The 16,455-nt window shown below is 38.4% G+C and overlaps 1 protein-coding gene across 1 annotated transcript in view; it reads right to left on the bottom strand.

The window, feature by feature from the left end:
- The window catches only part of NR3C2 (nuclear receptor subfamily 3 group C member 2), a 372,850-nt gene that overhangs the window by 300,529 nt on the left and 55,866 nt on the right, over positions 1-16,455 (bottom strand). The gene's annotated exons all lie outside the window — the stretch shown is intronic.

Consider the following 16,455-nt stretch of genomic DNA (forward strand, 5'->3'; position numbering starts at 1 on the left):
ATTCTGCCCAAACCCACCTCCTCATGCAGTCTTGCACAATCTTACCAGTTGACATCTACTGCCCTATCTACATTACTGTACTGTCATTCACCTTTTTTACAACCAACTTTTCCGTATCATGCTTTCCATTCTTATTATCCAGGCATATACATGCTTCCCCTGAGCATCGTACCTTAGATACCCAACAAAAATTTGCTGACAAACTGAAAGATGACATTTTTTAAATGTTAAAATTGAAGTTAATGGTAGTCATACACACAATCTAACTTAAACTCCATTAGTACTCACAGTGTATCTATGGAACTGTCATTGATATCCCCATTTTGAAGACAAGGAATCCCAGAATTGGAGCATTTTAATAAATTATGCCCAGGATAAAAATTTCAGCAACAAAACCAGGATTAAAACGCAGGGTCTGAGCTCAAAGTCTTATGGCATGGTGCTCTGAGGCTGCCGCTCAAGATATGAAATGGTATCCCCCTCCTAGGAGGTTTAATATGCACTGGAACTCTTCAAAATTACCAAATACCCTAATCTGTAAGCCATTTTTCTCACATTCTCTTGATGCATGACATCAAATGACAAAGGGCTATTGTAAATAAAAGAAAAAGGATTCTAAAATCAGTAGGAACTAAGGAGATAAGAAAAATGCCTTCAAATTATACAACTTTACAAAATTATACACCTATACTCTATGAATGTAAATTAAATAGTCCCTACATTAGAATATCATGTTCTCATTATTCACAAATTCCAGTCCATAAAAAAGGCAAAATAGTCATAGAAAGTTATCTAGACTCTTCGTGTTAGAAGAAACATCTAAGATCATCTAATTCTACCGATTATTTCACAGATGAGGAAACTGGGCCCAGAACGATTCAACAGCCTCAAGGCCATATTGTTATTAATAAAGTCCAAGATAAGAAATGGGCCCCCTAAATATAATATCAGCCTAACTGCTTTGTCCACTGGTTATACTATAATTACACTATGCTGGTATAATTATATACCGTGTTTCTAGAGGAACACTGAAAATAAGAATTAGTAATTATATATCAATACCTGAAAGAACCTATGGCTCCTTACACTTTAGTGTAACAACCGAAATTTTCATATGAGAAAGCTGAGGCACAAATAAACCAATACATTTTGCCCAAATTTTAAATTTATTTTTAATCAGTTCAATGAAAATTCTCCCTCAAACAATGAAAAATATATTAGGGTATAAAGAAAATTCATCACAGTAACTGAGAGCATCTTTGTAGAAGCAGTCTCCCTATCTTACTCATCTATACTTTCTTAGATCTTCCACATGTTCTAAAAAGACTGTCATAAAGCTTATCTGATTACCAACATAATATCCTCTACTGTGAGTTGTATGTGGAAACAAGACGAATATCCTCAATTACAACCTAGTGAAATTTCCCGTTTTTAAGAAACGATTAATGAACAATATTACATTTGGTAACGTATATATGTCCATGCCACTCTCTCACTTTGCCCCAGCTTACCTTTCCCCATCCCGTGTCCTCAAGTCCATTCTCTACGTCTGCATCTTTATTCCTGTCCTGCCCCTAGGTTCTTCAGAACCATTTTTTTTTTTTAGATTCCATATATATGTGTTAGCATACAGTATTTGTTTTTCTCTTTCTGACTTACTTCACTCTGTATGACAGACTCTAGGTCCATCCACCTCACTACAAATAGTTCAATTTCATTTCTTTTTATAGCTAATATTCCATTGTATATATGTGCCACATCTTCTTTATCCATTCATCTGTCGATGGACACTTAGGTTGCTTCCATGTCCTGGCTATCGTAAATAGTGCTGCAATGAACATTGTGGTACATGACTCTTTTTTTGAATTATGGTTTTCTCAGGGTATATGCTCAGTAGTGGGATTGCTGGGTCGTGTGGTAGTTCTATTTTTACCAAATGTAAAACAGATAGCTAGTGGGAAGCAGCCTCATAGCACAGGGAGATCAGCTCGGTGCTTTGTGACCACCTAGAGGGGTGGGATAGGGACAGGGGAGGGAGATGCAAGAGAGAGGGGATGGGGGATATATGGATACATACAGCTGATTCACTTTGTTATACAGCAGAAACTAACACACCATTGTAAAGCAATTATACTCCAGTAAAGATGTTAAAAAAAGAAAAAAAAGGTTATTTCTACCATGTAATAATCTAATAAATCAAGAAGTCAAGATTAAAAGGAGTAGTGAACCAAATGAGAAAGTAAACATGTTGATGTGTCTATCATGTAAAATATTTTTAATGTCAGTGAAGTAGGCAAGGATAGTACGTTCAACCTTAGCTTGATTTTTTAAAAAAACTAATCGCAACATATGTTTAATTTTTACTCGGTTCTAGAAGTTTCTATGCGTAAAAATCAATAAAACTGCACAACTAAGATTTTGACAAGATGTCATTTATATCAAAAAAGGATCTCCTTTCTGGCATCTTGATTTTAATATCAGAGCAAATAATCCTTTCAAAAATACACTTCCAAGCTTTTTCTTATATTAAAAACAAAGTTTCAAAAGGAACACACCCTGTAGTTGAAAGGCAGAACTCCCCACCCTTCACTTCCCTCCACCTCTTTTCAATTCAGCTGCGGCCACACAAATTCCAACACAAGGGAAGGCAACTTCGTAATGTCAGAAATACAGCAGGCCCATGAAAACGAGAATCGAAAACCAAATACACTCTAGGACAACAAGAAGTAAAGCCAGGATGACAAAGAGAAGTAGGAAAACACGGGGGCAGAATCCGTTTTTAAAGCAGCATGGTATGCAGCAGTGCTCTGCCTTCAACTCAGCTCACCCTGCTCCACTCGAGCTCTTTTCATGTGTCATCAGAGGACATTATTCTTTTCAAAGTGAAGAGCAATGAAGGGATTCTACTTATTTCATGAGACATCTACCCGAGGTTAAGTGGAGAAAGGCAGAAAAAAAAAAAAAAGGATTGTCTGGGAATTTCTTTCCCCCCAACCACAACGACTGCTTTTCTATCTTCCGATAGATGAAACTCTTCAGTATAGAAGGGGAAAGTAAATAAGAGGAAGAACTGTAATTCTTGAGCCTGTGCCAGTTTACAGTATTTAAAAAAAAGAATCTGCGCCACAGCTTGGCGGCTGGCCATATTTACAGTAAGCTATCTAGTGTTTTGCCCAACGGGAAGAACAAAGGACTCTGTGTAGTGTTGCTGGGTTTGTGTGTTTCAAATATTGTGGGGAGAAGGAATGTAACCCCACATGCAATAGACCCTCTCCTTTTTACAGCTCTCTCTCCTCAATGACTCTCAAATTATAGTCACAAGAGTCGCCAAAAGGGCAAGAGAAAGCGTACTGGGCTAAGAGTTTTAGCTTAAACTTTAAATAACCATGTATTTTACTTGCCAAGATAGCATATCTATTCATTTAGATTGAACTTTAAAAATTTCCAAAGCTTACAAGCACATGATATTTAACAATATAGGTGGACTGTGTCTTCTGAGAACAGCTAAACCTGAAACAAGAAGCTTCTCGGGGAGTTTTAATATCTCTTCTTTCCATTATGTTGTGACACATTTTTAGCCAATAAAATGGACTGAATGACACCAGGAAAATTATATTAGGGACCCGACGACAATTTTAATAGAGCGCATTCCTACTTTGTTTCCAGAAGTAACTAAAAATTTAAAGTGACAGTTTTATGACCAGCATATTAAAATCAACCACCACAAAAACTCTTTTCCCCCAAAGTGACACTTCTTTTGAAACTATGCCCAAATACAATGTAAATGAAAATGAAGTATACTGCAATTTTTATTTCTCTATCTATACCTAAGGTTACATATTTGCTTCAGCCGAAACAAAAGTTTATCTTAAATATCAATGTGACGGAAAACACATCTCTGATTTAACTTTTAGTTTCCTCATTGACATTCTGTTCTCCCTAAGGGGAGAAGGAGGACAAAAGAAAGGCGAATAAGTATAACAGATGGACTACTAGATAGTGAAAACTGCTGAAGAGAAAACATAAAGAAGGAATGGGGGGTTATGATTTGGTGGGGCAGGAAGAAGAGGGTGCAGTTTTAGGGAAGGTGTCTGGGAAGGTGTGTCTGGAGTTGTACAAGGGAACCAGCCCCTGGGTATCACCAGCACACGACGGGGTTTCCTAAGGAATCAACAAGTCTTCTCAACGACTGTGAAGCTCTTCCCAAAGAATGGGGGCGGACAGCAAAGCGACTTTTCTTTAAACACAGATGCTGTTCCCCAAATGAGAAAAGGAGCTCATGTGGGCACAGAAGGAATGCGAAAAAAGAGAGAAAAAGAAAGCGGATGAACAAGGGAGAAGCAAAGCCACGGACAGCTGGGAATGATGTGAAGAGAAAAGGTTTTGAGGCAGTGGCCTAAACATTAATAATAATTCGCAGAACAGCTGAACATTAGACATTTGGAAAGAGAGTTTGTAAACTCTTGAAGCCTGCAAGAGGCTTCTCAGGAGAGTTTGAGTAGCTACATGGAGGAATCACCAAGATACTTCTACAGCAGGGTAGTTTACTGAGATTTTATTTTTGTTCTGTTTCCAGTGTTTTGTTTTGTTTTGTTTCCTTCCTTGTGGGGACAGATGGGGGAAGGAACTTCTCTGGGATCCAGGCAGTCGGGCCTCCCAGTGCCCAGGAAAATAACAGGACCCGAGAAATTTATTTCTCGTGGGTGTGTGGTGCAAATACAGACTGTGCCAGCATGTCCTGGAAATCTTCATGCCACCTTCAAGGGGTTACATGGATTTGGACGATAGACACACACCAGATACATGAGGGGAAAGTACAGACTGACAGCCAGAGGGACCTCCTCAAATGTTCTACTCTGTGTATAACCTCTGGGTCTTTCACATCAGCCATGGAGGAAGTTAGAGGAATAATAATGAGTATGACTAGGAAGATTCAATTTCCTTCCAATCTGGTTGCTTAGGGGCTCTTGAGAAAGAAAAAAGTAACTGAAAGGCAACAATAAGAAGACATTCGTACCCATCAGAGTAGCAAAAACTTTAAACTCGTTAATAGCAGTGTTGGCAAAAATGTGAAACCAGGAGGACCCTCATACACTGCTGGTAGGACTATAAATTGTAAAAGAACTTGGCAATGACTAGAATAAAATGAAGACAGGCATACTCCATGCACAGTCAATTTCATTTACAGGAATAGACCCAGAAAAATGGTCACATCTCTGCACAAAGAAATACATAAAAGTATTCACTGCACCATGGTTTGCAATAAAGAAAAATTACAAAGAATTTTCATCAAAAGGAAATGAAAGAAACAAATTATGTTCATATAATAGGATATTAAAGAGCAATTAAAATGAATTCATGGAATCAACCTGCACCAGCAAAACAAGGGAGGGAGGGAGGGAGGGAGGGAGGGAGGAAAAAGGAAAAAGGAAAAGATGAACAAACAATGCAAGTTACAAAAGAATACATAGTACGCTATATTATAAAGAGTAAAAGCTGGAAAACCCACTAGAGGGAGAGTAAGCAACTAATGAAAAAGGATTGGGAATTAAAATTTACCTCATACTTTAATTACGTGTCTAAATTTAACTGTACAGAAAATCCAGATACCTCTTTTGGAATATGCATATTATTATTTTTACACAGCTTTTATTTAGAAATTTGATTTAAGGATGTAAATCAAGTATTCTTTATGCCAGAAGTTCTCAGATAGAGGTGGCCAGGAATTCATCAGGGGATCCAGGCAGGGATATACAGCCTCCCCACTTCCAGGGAGGAAAGGATTCGATCTCTGGTGCGCAAATGGGTAGAGCAGAACCTTCTAGCATAAAAGCAACACGGGCAGGGAGCTCACCCTCCTTGTCAGAGCCAGGCTGTTTCTACTTTGGGAAATGAGGTCCTGGAAAAGTACCAGTAAGGCACCAGCAGAGTTTCTAGGTACAATTTTCAAATGGGTCTAAGAAACCATCCCTTTGTAACAACTATCTGAGCTTCTATTCAGAAACAAGAGTTGACAAGAGATGACAGGCCAATTCTGAAGCAAAAGAAAAACAAAATTTTATAGTACTCTCCCATATTATCTACTAAACAAGCATCTTCAACTTTCTCTGGCTGCCCGGGATAAAGAGAATGATGAGGTGCAGTGAAGGGTTCAAAGAATAATTTGAAAATCTATGTCAAAAGCTTGAAGATATTGAGAAGCTGGATAACATTAAGCCTGGCCTCTGTACTTACTTTTCCTCACACGTGCTCATTTATTAAGTCCCTATTTTAGTATGAATACACTTTAATGCCAACTAATCCTCTACTTTCACCTAATTTGGAAAACTAAAATTAAGGATTATATGAAAAAGTTCATAAAAATAGATTTAGATGATTTTAATTTTAATTATTCAAAAAGGCGCATGGGAAATTTAGATATTTTTTTAAAACATAGTGATTTAGGGGAAATATAGCGCCAGTGGTACTCTGCACGCACATAAACTTTTTTCCTTTGTTTTTACTGAGATATAATTCATATAACGTGTTTTTCAAGTGTGCAATTCAGTGATTTTTAGTATATTCACAAAGTTGTACAACCACTGCCTCTATCTAATTCCAAAATATTTTTATCATCCCCCCAAAAACTCTGTACACTTGAGAGTCACCCCCCACCCTTCCACCCCCTCCCCACACTCCATCTCCAGCCCCTGACAACCACTCAACTATGTTCTATGTCTATGGAACTGACTCCTCTGAACACTTCAAATAAATGGAATCAGACAATATGTGGTCTTTTGTGTCTACTTTCTTTCATTTGTCATAATGATTTTAAGTTTCATATATGTTGTAGATGTATCAGTACTTCATTCCTTTTTATGACCCTAAAATATTCCACCGTATCGCTATACCACATGTGTTTATTCATTTGTCAGCTGATGGACTTTTTGGCTATTATGGAATAACACATCTATGAACATTCGTCTGCAAGTTTTTGGGTGAACATAAATATTTTCAGTTTTCTTGGAATTGCTGGGTCATATGGTAATTCTACATTTAAGCTTTTAAGGGTTGCCAGACTTTCCCAAAGCAGTTGCACCATTTTCCATTCCTACCAGCCATGCACAAAAGTTCCAATTTCACCACATCCTCAGCAACACTTGTTATTCTCTGTTTAATTACAGCCATCTTAGTGGGCATGAAGTGGTAGTTCACTGCAACCTTGATTTGCATTTCCCTAATTACTAATAATATTGAGCATCTTTCGGCACAAAGACTTCTAGAAAAATAGTTTTTCCATATAGCTTATATTGATCTAACTAGTGCTACAACAATAATGAATGAGTTTAACTCTTGCATAATATTTTTCTTACATAATTAGACCTAACAGATTTACACAGTCAATGAGTATTTATTTTGTGAACAAGGAAACTGCTAGAAGATCATCAAAAAGTAAATCTTGGGACTTCCCTCATGGTCCAGTGGTTAAGAATCAGCCTTCCAATGCAGTGGACACGGGTTCGATCCCTGGTTGGGGAACTAAGATCCCACATGCCGCGGGGCAACTAAGCCCACGTGCCACAACTACTGAGCCCATGTGCTCTAGAGCCCATGTGCCACAACTAGAGAGAAGCCTGCGCGCTGCAATGAAGAGCCCACGCACCGCAATGAAAGATTCCACATGCCGCAACTAAGACCGGACGCAGCCAAATAAAAAAAAAAATTTTAAATAAAGTAAATCTTTAAAAAGTACATACGCTGACATAAGATTTTATACATTTATACAGTTATGAAATTTTATAAATTTATATGCATATATTTTGTCCTTCTTTAGCAAAATGGTTGATCAAAGGAATACTAGCATAAGCATAAAGTTTGGGAAAAGCAGTTCAATATCTTATAGCAAAGTAGTAAATGGTGGTAAGTAGCTAGCCCAGTTGTTCAAATGCCATTTATTATTTCTCTAGAAAAATATTCTAAGTAATCACTAAAAGTTTCATTACTTGTTACAGTTTTCAAATTGCTTTAATCTCACTTCTGTGACCTTTCTATGTGCTAGACCAAAATAAAACATTAACTTAAACTACATTCAGAAACATTTCAGTATTAATTCAAGTACTAGAAGGTACGCTTTCTCTTTTGACAAAATACATTACTGCCCACACTCATGACATTTAAGACCTCTGTACAATAAAAGTTAGGACTCAGACTGATGTTTAAAACATGGAAAATTCAATCAAAATGTTGCGATTTTTCAAAACCTAAAATAAGTCAAAAGCTCCAAGTACTGCTGACGGCAACGGTTAACTCATTCAAGCTATGATCTTTAACTCATTCAGGATATGCTCACTTGATCATTTAGTAAATGATGCCATAATTTTTTCCGCTGCCAGTACCAAAACCATTTAGTGAGCTCTGTTAATATTTTGTGTATGTGTATATATTCAGATGTTCTGGTCTAACCACTAACTCCCCCCAATATATTCTGTATTTCCAGCCTCAATACATTTGTTCATGTAAGTTTCCCTGTCTGGAATTTTCCTTTCTCCAGTCTTCTTTTTCTACACCACTGCCATCTAACCACATCCAATACAAGCCGATAATTTATATAAAGCTGTTGGTTTAACTATTCCCTCCACTGAACAGTTACACCAAATATCAGTGGAGGCAATTAAATTCACGGGTAGGTAAAAGGAGCTGGATTTTGAAGAACCAAGGATGAGTCCTAGGTTTCTCATTTATTTGACTATGTAGGTCACATACCCTTCTCCATAAACATGTCATGAAGGTACGAATCAACTCAAAGAGGACAGCCTCCAAAACAGAAGGTACAAAAATAGTTGCCTTTCTAGGATCTCTAAATGAATTCATTATTATGCATTCATTCATTTATTCAGCATTTATCCCACCTCTTCCCAAGTGGACCCTAACCTAGTGCTAAGGATAAAAATAGGAAGATGGTCCATGCATTTAATAAATATCTAATATTAATTAAGCACTTACTATGTAACAGTTGCTCCACATCTGCACTGTTATAGATATATCTTGGAGCTATTGCAGGTTCAGTTCCAGACTACCTCATAAGTGAGTCACATGAATTTCTTTGGTGTCCCAGTGCATATAAAAGTTATATTTACACTATACTTTAGTCTATTAAGTATGCAATAACATTACATTTTAAAAATGTGCATATCTTAATTTAAAAATATTTTATTGCTAAAAAATGCTAAACATCATCTGAGCCTTCAGCAAGTCATAATCTTTTTGGTGGCGGAGAATCTTGCCTTGATGTTGGTGGCTGCTGACTGAACAGGATGATGTTTGCTGAAAGCTGGGGCTGCTGTGGCAACTTCTTAAAATAAGACAATGAAGTTTGCCCCATCGATTAACTTTTCCTTTCACAAACAATTTCTCTGTGGCATGCAATGCTATTTGATAGCATTTTACCTACAGTAGAACTTCTTTCAAAACTGGAGACAATCCAACATAAATTATGTCTGCTATAGTTCAATTAAAAAATGGAATCAATCCTTTCAAACCTTCCCACTGTTCAATCAACTAAGTTTACATAATATTCTAAATCCTTTGTTGTCATTTCAACAATCTTCACAGCATCTTCACCAGGAGTAGATTCCATCTCAAGAAACCACTTTCTTTACTCATCCATAAGAGGCAACTCCTTATCTATTCAAGTTTTATCATGAGATGGCAGCAATTCAGTCACACCTTCAGGCTTCACTTCTAATTCTGGTTCTCCTGCTATTTCCACCACATCTGCAGTTTCCTCCTCAACTGAAGGCTTGAACCCCTAAAAGTCATCCATGAGGGCTAGAATCAACTTCTTCCAAACTCCTGTTAATGTTGACATTCTGATCTCTTCCCATGAATCACAAACATTCTTAATGGCATCTAGAACGGTGAACTGTTTCCAGAAGATTTTCAATTGACTTTGCCCAGATCCATCAAAGGAAGCATTATCTATGGCAGCTATAGCCTTATGAAATGTATTGCTTAATAAGTAAGACTTGAAAGTCAAAATTGCTCCTTGATCCATGGGCTGCAGAATAAATGTGTTAGCAGGCATGAAAACATTAATCTCACCTTACATCTCCCCTCCATCAGAGCTCTTGGGTGACCACGTGCATTGTCAATGAGCAGTAATATCGTAAAAGGAATTTTTTTCCCGAGCATTACGTCTTGACAGTGGACTTAAAATATTCAGTAAACCATGCTATAAATAGATGTGCTGTCATCCAGGCTTTGTTGTTCTATTTATAGAGCAAAGGCAAAATAGATTTAGCATAATTCTTAAGGGCCGTAGGATTTTCAGAATGGTCAATGAGCACTGGCTTCAACTTAAAGTCACCAGCTGCATTAGCCCCTAACAAGAGTCAATATGTATTCTGAGGCTTTGAAGCCAGGCATTGACTTCTCCTCTCTAGCTATGAAAGTCCTAGATGGCACCTTCTTCCAACAGAAGGCTATTTCATCTCCACTGAAAATCTGTTATTTAGTGTAGTCACCTTCATTACTTATCTTAGCTAGATCTTCTGGATAACTTGCTGCAGCTTCTACATCAGCACTTCTGCTTCACCTTGAACTTTTATATTATAGAAATGCCTCCTTTCCTTAAACCTCATGAACCAACCTCTGCTAGCTTCAAACTTTTCTTCTGCAGCTTCCTCACCTCTCTCAGCCTGAGTGTTAGGACCTTGCTCTGAATTAGGCTTTGGTTTAAGGGAATATTGTGGCTGGTCTGATCTTCTATCCAAACCATTAAAACTTCCCTCATATCAGTAATAAGGCTGTTTCACTTTCTTATCATTTGTGTGCTCACTGCAGTAGCATTTTTAATTTCCTTCAAGAACTTTTCCCTTCGAGAACTTTTCCCTTACATTCACAACTTGGCTGTATGGCCCAAGAGGTCTAGCTTTTGGCCTGTCTTGGCTTTTTTTTTTTTTTTGCAGTACGCGGGCCTCTCACTGCTGTGGCCTCTCCCGTTGCGGAGCACAGGCTCCAGATGCGCAGGCTCAGCGGCCATGGCTCACGGGCCCAGCCTCTCCGCAGCATGTGGGATCTTCCCGGACCGGGGCACAAACCCGCGTCCCCTGCATCGGCAGGCGGACTCCCAACCACTGCGCCACCAGGGAAGCCCCTGTCTTGGCTTTTAACATGCCTTCCTCACTAAGCTTAATCATTTCTAGCTTTTGATTTAAAGTGAGAGACGTGACTCTTCATTTCACTTGAACACTAAGAGGCCACTGCAGGATTATGAATTGGCCTAATTCCAATATTGTTGTGTCTCAGGGAATAAGGAGGCCTGAGAAGCGGAGAGATGGGGGAATGGCCAGTTGGTGGAGTAGTCAGAACACACTCAAGATTTATTGATTAAGTTCACCATCTTAAATGGGTGTGGTTCATGATGCCCCCAAATAATTATAATATCAATAGTAACATCAAAGATCACTGATCACAAATCACCACAACAAATATAATAATGAAAAAGTTTGAAATATTGTGAGAATTATCAAAATGTGACCTAGAAACATGAAGTGAGGAAATGCTGTTGGAAAAATGGTGCCAAAAGACTTGCTCGATGCGGGGTTGCCACAAACCTTCAATTTGTAAAAAACACAGTATCTGTGAAGTGCAGTAAAATGAGATATGCCTGTATTTTTAATCTTCACAAAAGACCCTACTATTTTATTCACTGCATAGAAAAAACAGCCTCTAGAAGTGAAGTTGTCCAAACTCACAAAACTAACCAGTACTCAAGTCAAGATCAAAAGACAAATCTGGAGGAAAAAAAGACAAATTTTTCCAACTCCAACGTCACCCAATCTCAATGTCTGAGGCAGTATAAAAATACATATTACATAGATGCAATCATTATGTACTTTATAGCATAAAAAACTAATGTCCATAATTTCCATGACATTATACATTAAATAGGCTACTCTAGTTTTCTTATTCTAAATTATAACGTAATTTCTTTTATTAAATATTTTATAAAATTTTTCATAAATCTTTTGTAAAATTATAAAAATAGGCTATGAATGGCAGTAATTGGTTTAGTAGAGTTTTAAAACCATAATCTATTTATAGGTTCTAACCTCTTACTGCCAATCAAGAGATCTGTTTTGGAGAAAAGAGTAAAGTAAGAGTCTGTAAGTAATATTAAAAGAAGGATGTAGTTATTAGGATCTTATAAGTAAAGTAGGACTACCCATAAAGCATTGAAACAGTATTATCCTTCTCTCCCAACAAAAAAAGACCTGCTCCCCGCCCATTCCTTAAAAAAAAATGTAAATGGTTGAAGTCTCAACTTCCTCAGAGGTAATATTTTCAAATCCAGTTTGTCACCACAAGATGAAGATCATTTACCCAAAGTGTAAATAAGAAGGCCTATAAATTAGATAATAAGCAAATACTCAGAATATTCTCAAAATTAATCTGTGACAAGAGTTAAGAGAGTCACAACTTGATTATTTTAATGTATGATAACGTGTAGGGTAGCATGAAATATCGTCATGCTGCATGTTTCATTATATTGTATCAAAAGTGGCTATAATAATATGAACTAAAGTAGCAATTTTCAATGATTTTCCAGCTTTTTCCTTTCCGAGCTGAGAAAACCAAGCCTTAGGCAATCAGAGGGAAGATAAATCTACTGTATTAAGAGGCTAAATTACCTTCATGTAAATCAAGACAGTGTAGTTATAATTTTGTTATGCTCCAGTGTACAGTAGCCGAAAAATCTAGTAGATCTTCGTTACCTTTACGATAATTTCATACTCGAGCCTTTGGTTAACAATTATGAGTTTTCTATATTTTGTGTGTCTGAAATTAAACATGATAGCTTTGCCGCAAATTTTTGAAGTTTTATAAATGTTAAATAACAGCTGTTTGACTAGGGATCTACCATATCAAAATGTAAACGAACATCACCGGTGCAAAGGGTCTAAGTTTACAACTCTAACACCATAATCCAAGGACACAGTTTGATTTCACAGGCTCTATAAATAAGCACCTTTTAAAGCTGGATGACAGCAATAAGGAACTACACACTTAGTAAATGATAGGGGGTTCTGTTGTCTTTTAAGAACCACGATTCATTGGCAATTTCTGGGAAGGAAAAGCAATACATATTACGTAGAGTACACTTGGCATCTACTGTTCTACGTATATCAAAATAGAATTTAAATGATCACGTATGATAAACAACGCATATTTTCTATCATCCAAAATATTAAGACTATAAAAACAAATAATTTCTACCTGTAATAATAGAAGCTAAAATTTTTCACATCCATATGTGATCACTTGCTAGTAATTTTCTTATTCTTATATATATATGTTCATATACAGTATACATCTTATATTTATTTAAAAGCACACTGGATTCTCTTCGTCAGTAAGGAAGTATCATGAGAATATTGTCTTGCTCCTAAACCAACATTTTTTTCTAAATGTTACTGACAAATAAAGACATACCGTATGGCCCCATCAACTGAATGAGGTGTTTTTTTTATCCAAATGGTTTACATAAAACTTACTAATATTTTGCACTTCAACACCACGTGGTTTTGAACTTACTCCTCAAGCCTAAAATTCAGTACACATTCTAAACAAACAAGAAACTATATTTGCTAAATGTAATTCCCCCAACTGTATACAACATGTTTTTCTTATTCTATTTGGTGAAAACTACAGATTTTCCCTACGCTTTCGTCAATTCTGCAGCCAAAATGTTCTATTATCTGTTCTTCATAAGACGCCATGTAAATGGAGAACTGTGAATTAATTTAATAAAACATTTAATGGCATTGTACTGCTTCTTTTCAAAGTCATTTGTAAAAATACTGGGAACTAGGCAGACTGGTAACCACTCTGCAATCATAGGTCCTAGAGTAAATGCAAAGGAAGACCCAAAGGCCATCAGGGCAAAGTTGTACACCCCTGTTCCTGGAAGAATGATCTCCCAGGACAACGTGATCTTGAGGGTAGAAAGGAGAACCTAGATCTTCCCGTGTCCGTTTTATCAAAGTGGAGGATCATGGCTCTGGTTGTCCACGGGCCCGGCAGAGGTTAGCAGGCCTAATATGACTTGGATTCAGGGAGCTGCACTGGAACCACGGAGATCCTCCTACAGGACAGCAACACTCAGATGGCCAAAGACAGGACCCGAGAAAGAAGCTACCACCGAAATGAAAGAACAAATCCCCAGGAAAACAGATTTATCACATCACTGTTACATAATAGGAAGAAACCGAATGCATCAGGCGGCTTGTGCTAAAACGCTTAGTGATCTCATTCTTACCATAACAAATTATCTGCCAGCAAAGATCTTCAAGGTCGAACCCTGGCAACAATTAAAAAATAATGAAAAGCATTCATCCCAAAGGCAGAGTTAGAATGTTTTAGTTTGAAGCAATGTGCTGTATATTTTATTAGCTATAACTTGTTTAATTATTCATTGCAACTCTGCTTATATTCCATACAGAAACCTCAGGTTGCTCAGATTTCTATCTGAAATCCTAGGGGTTTTTTTTTGCCTTATTCAAGGGCAAATGCCTTAAGAGACCAAAATGTCTCTCCCCGATTTTCAGTGGAACACAAAGATTTATTTGTTTAGAATAAAATACTAAATTAAAGCCAGCAAGAGACAGATGGAAAAAGAGAGGGGAAGGAAGGGAGAGAAAAAGAGAAAGGCAAGACAGACAGATGCACTATTTTATCTTGGCAAATCATGCAAACCTCTGTGACCAGACTTTCCACAGGGGTCCCCCTCCTGCACCTCAGCTGCACACGCCCCTCCTGTCCCACACCTGCCTTCTCCACGAACCTGTGCTGTTCTCAGGGTCCAGGCCCCTCTGCAGCCTCAAAGGCTGACCGAAGCATTGCTAGGCACTTTCCAAAAGCCTCCACGTGGTTTAGCATCAGTGACGCCACCTCTGTCTATTTGAGTTGCTTCCTGGCACATTTTGCCCCTAAAGACAGAGCTACTGTCATCAGTTTAATCGTCTGCCTTTTTCCGATACACAGGTGAGCCAAAGGAGCTCTCTGCTGCAGGAGCAGACAGGGTACAGCGGGACCAGAGAGGGGGGCAGTTCTGCTCTGGGATGTCAACGCGACTGGTGTCTGCACGCCTGAAACCAGCATGATGAGCATCTGCGAATAAGTTCCCATCACTCACGTGACATCAAGGCCCCCGGCTCCTCTCTCCACAGCTCTGAACATGAGCGTCCAAAAAAGAAAATTCAACTCTAACACCAAAATTCACAGGGCCCACTCCCTTGTGTGGGCACAGGTCTGAGCCACAGATGAGTCTTAAACGGGTGACATTCTGGACAAACGGCACACCTCGGCTTTCCTTTCCATACAAACGAAAGCCTTATTAACAAGTAACCTGATGGTAACGTTTCCTAAAAATGACCACCAGGACTATATATACTTAATCAACCTCACGTGCGGGGATGTAAAAGTGAGCTGGATTTGGAGTCAAACTGAGTAAATTGTTGGCCACAGACTTGGACAATCAAAACATCTTTTACCTTGGAGGGATCACAGTGATTCGTTTCACTCCCTCATTGTAGAGGCCAGGGGAAGAAACCCTTATGCCAAGAAGAATGAAGCAGCTTGTTGAGCATAATAAAGTCAGACAAGGGCAGACCCAGGGGCAGACCCCAGGCTCCCCTAATACTGGGTCTGGAGCATTTCTATGACACTACAAATTGCTGGAATTCAAGAACTCCCTGTGGTCCATTTCAAAAGAAAAGACTATAGAATGTTAACTTCTTTTTATGCTATTGTTCTTTAGAGCTTTGTCAATGATAAAAAATGTAGTTCTGTTCTACGTGCCATTTTCCGGGGTTTTGTCTTGGCCTGTCTGCCATGGCACTTCTGCACACAGGTGAGTGTGTGTCGGGGGGGGGGGGGTCCTTCTACCTGCCTGTCTAGTCTACCCTCCTTTTTCTGTAGCAACACAACCCCTGTTACATGCAGAGCAGCAGTTCCTAGCTAAGAAACTACATATCCCAACCTCTGCTTCAGCTACAGATGGCAGAGACCTAGCTCTGGACAATGAAATATATAAGCAGAAGCTGCCAGTGGGAGCTCCCAGGAAAGCTCTTTAAAAGGGAGCAGATTTGACTGGTTTGTGCCTTTTGTTCCTTGCCTTTCACCTTCTTCATTCCTAGGAGGATCCTGGAGGTGTGGCAGCCACTTTGTCACCATGAGGCAACAAGCACGAGGATGAAAGCTGGACAACCAAAAGGAGGGCCGAACAGAAAGTCAGAAAGATCCTCAGATCTGATTACATTGTAAGGCTCCCTACCCTGCCCTGGGCAGTCTAGATAAGAGAAAAAGAGACCTCTGTTTGATTAAGCCACTGTGGCTTGAGTTTTCAGTTACTCACAGCTGAAATTATTCCTTATTTATATATCAGGTGTCAACAGATGTCACCATGAACAAGAA

This window comes from Orcinus orca, chromosome 4 (assembly GCF_937001465.1).
Source record: "Orcinus orca chromosome 4, mOrcOrc1.1, whole genome shotgun sequence".
Taxonomy (NCBI): Eukaryota; Metazoa; Chordata; class Mammalia; order Artiodactyla; family Delphinidae; genus Orcinus; species Orcinus orca.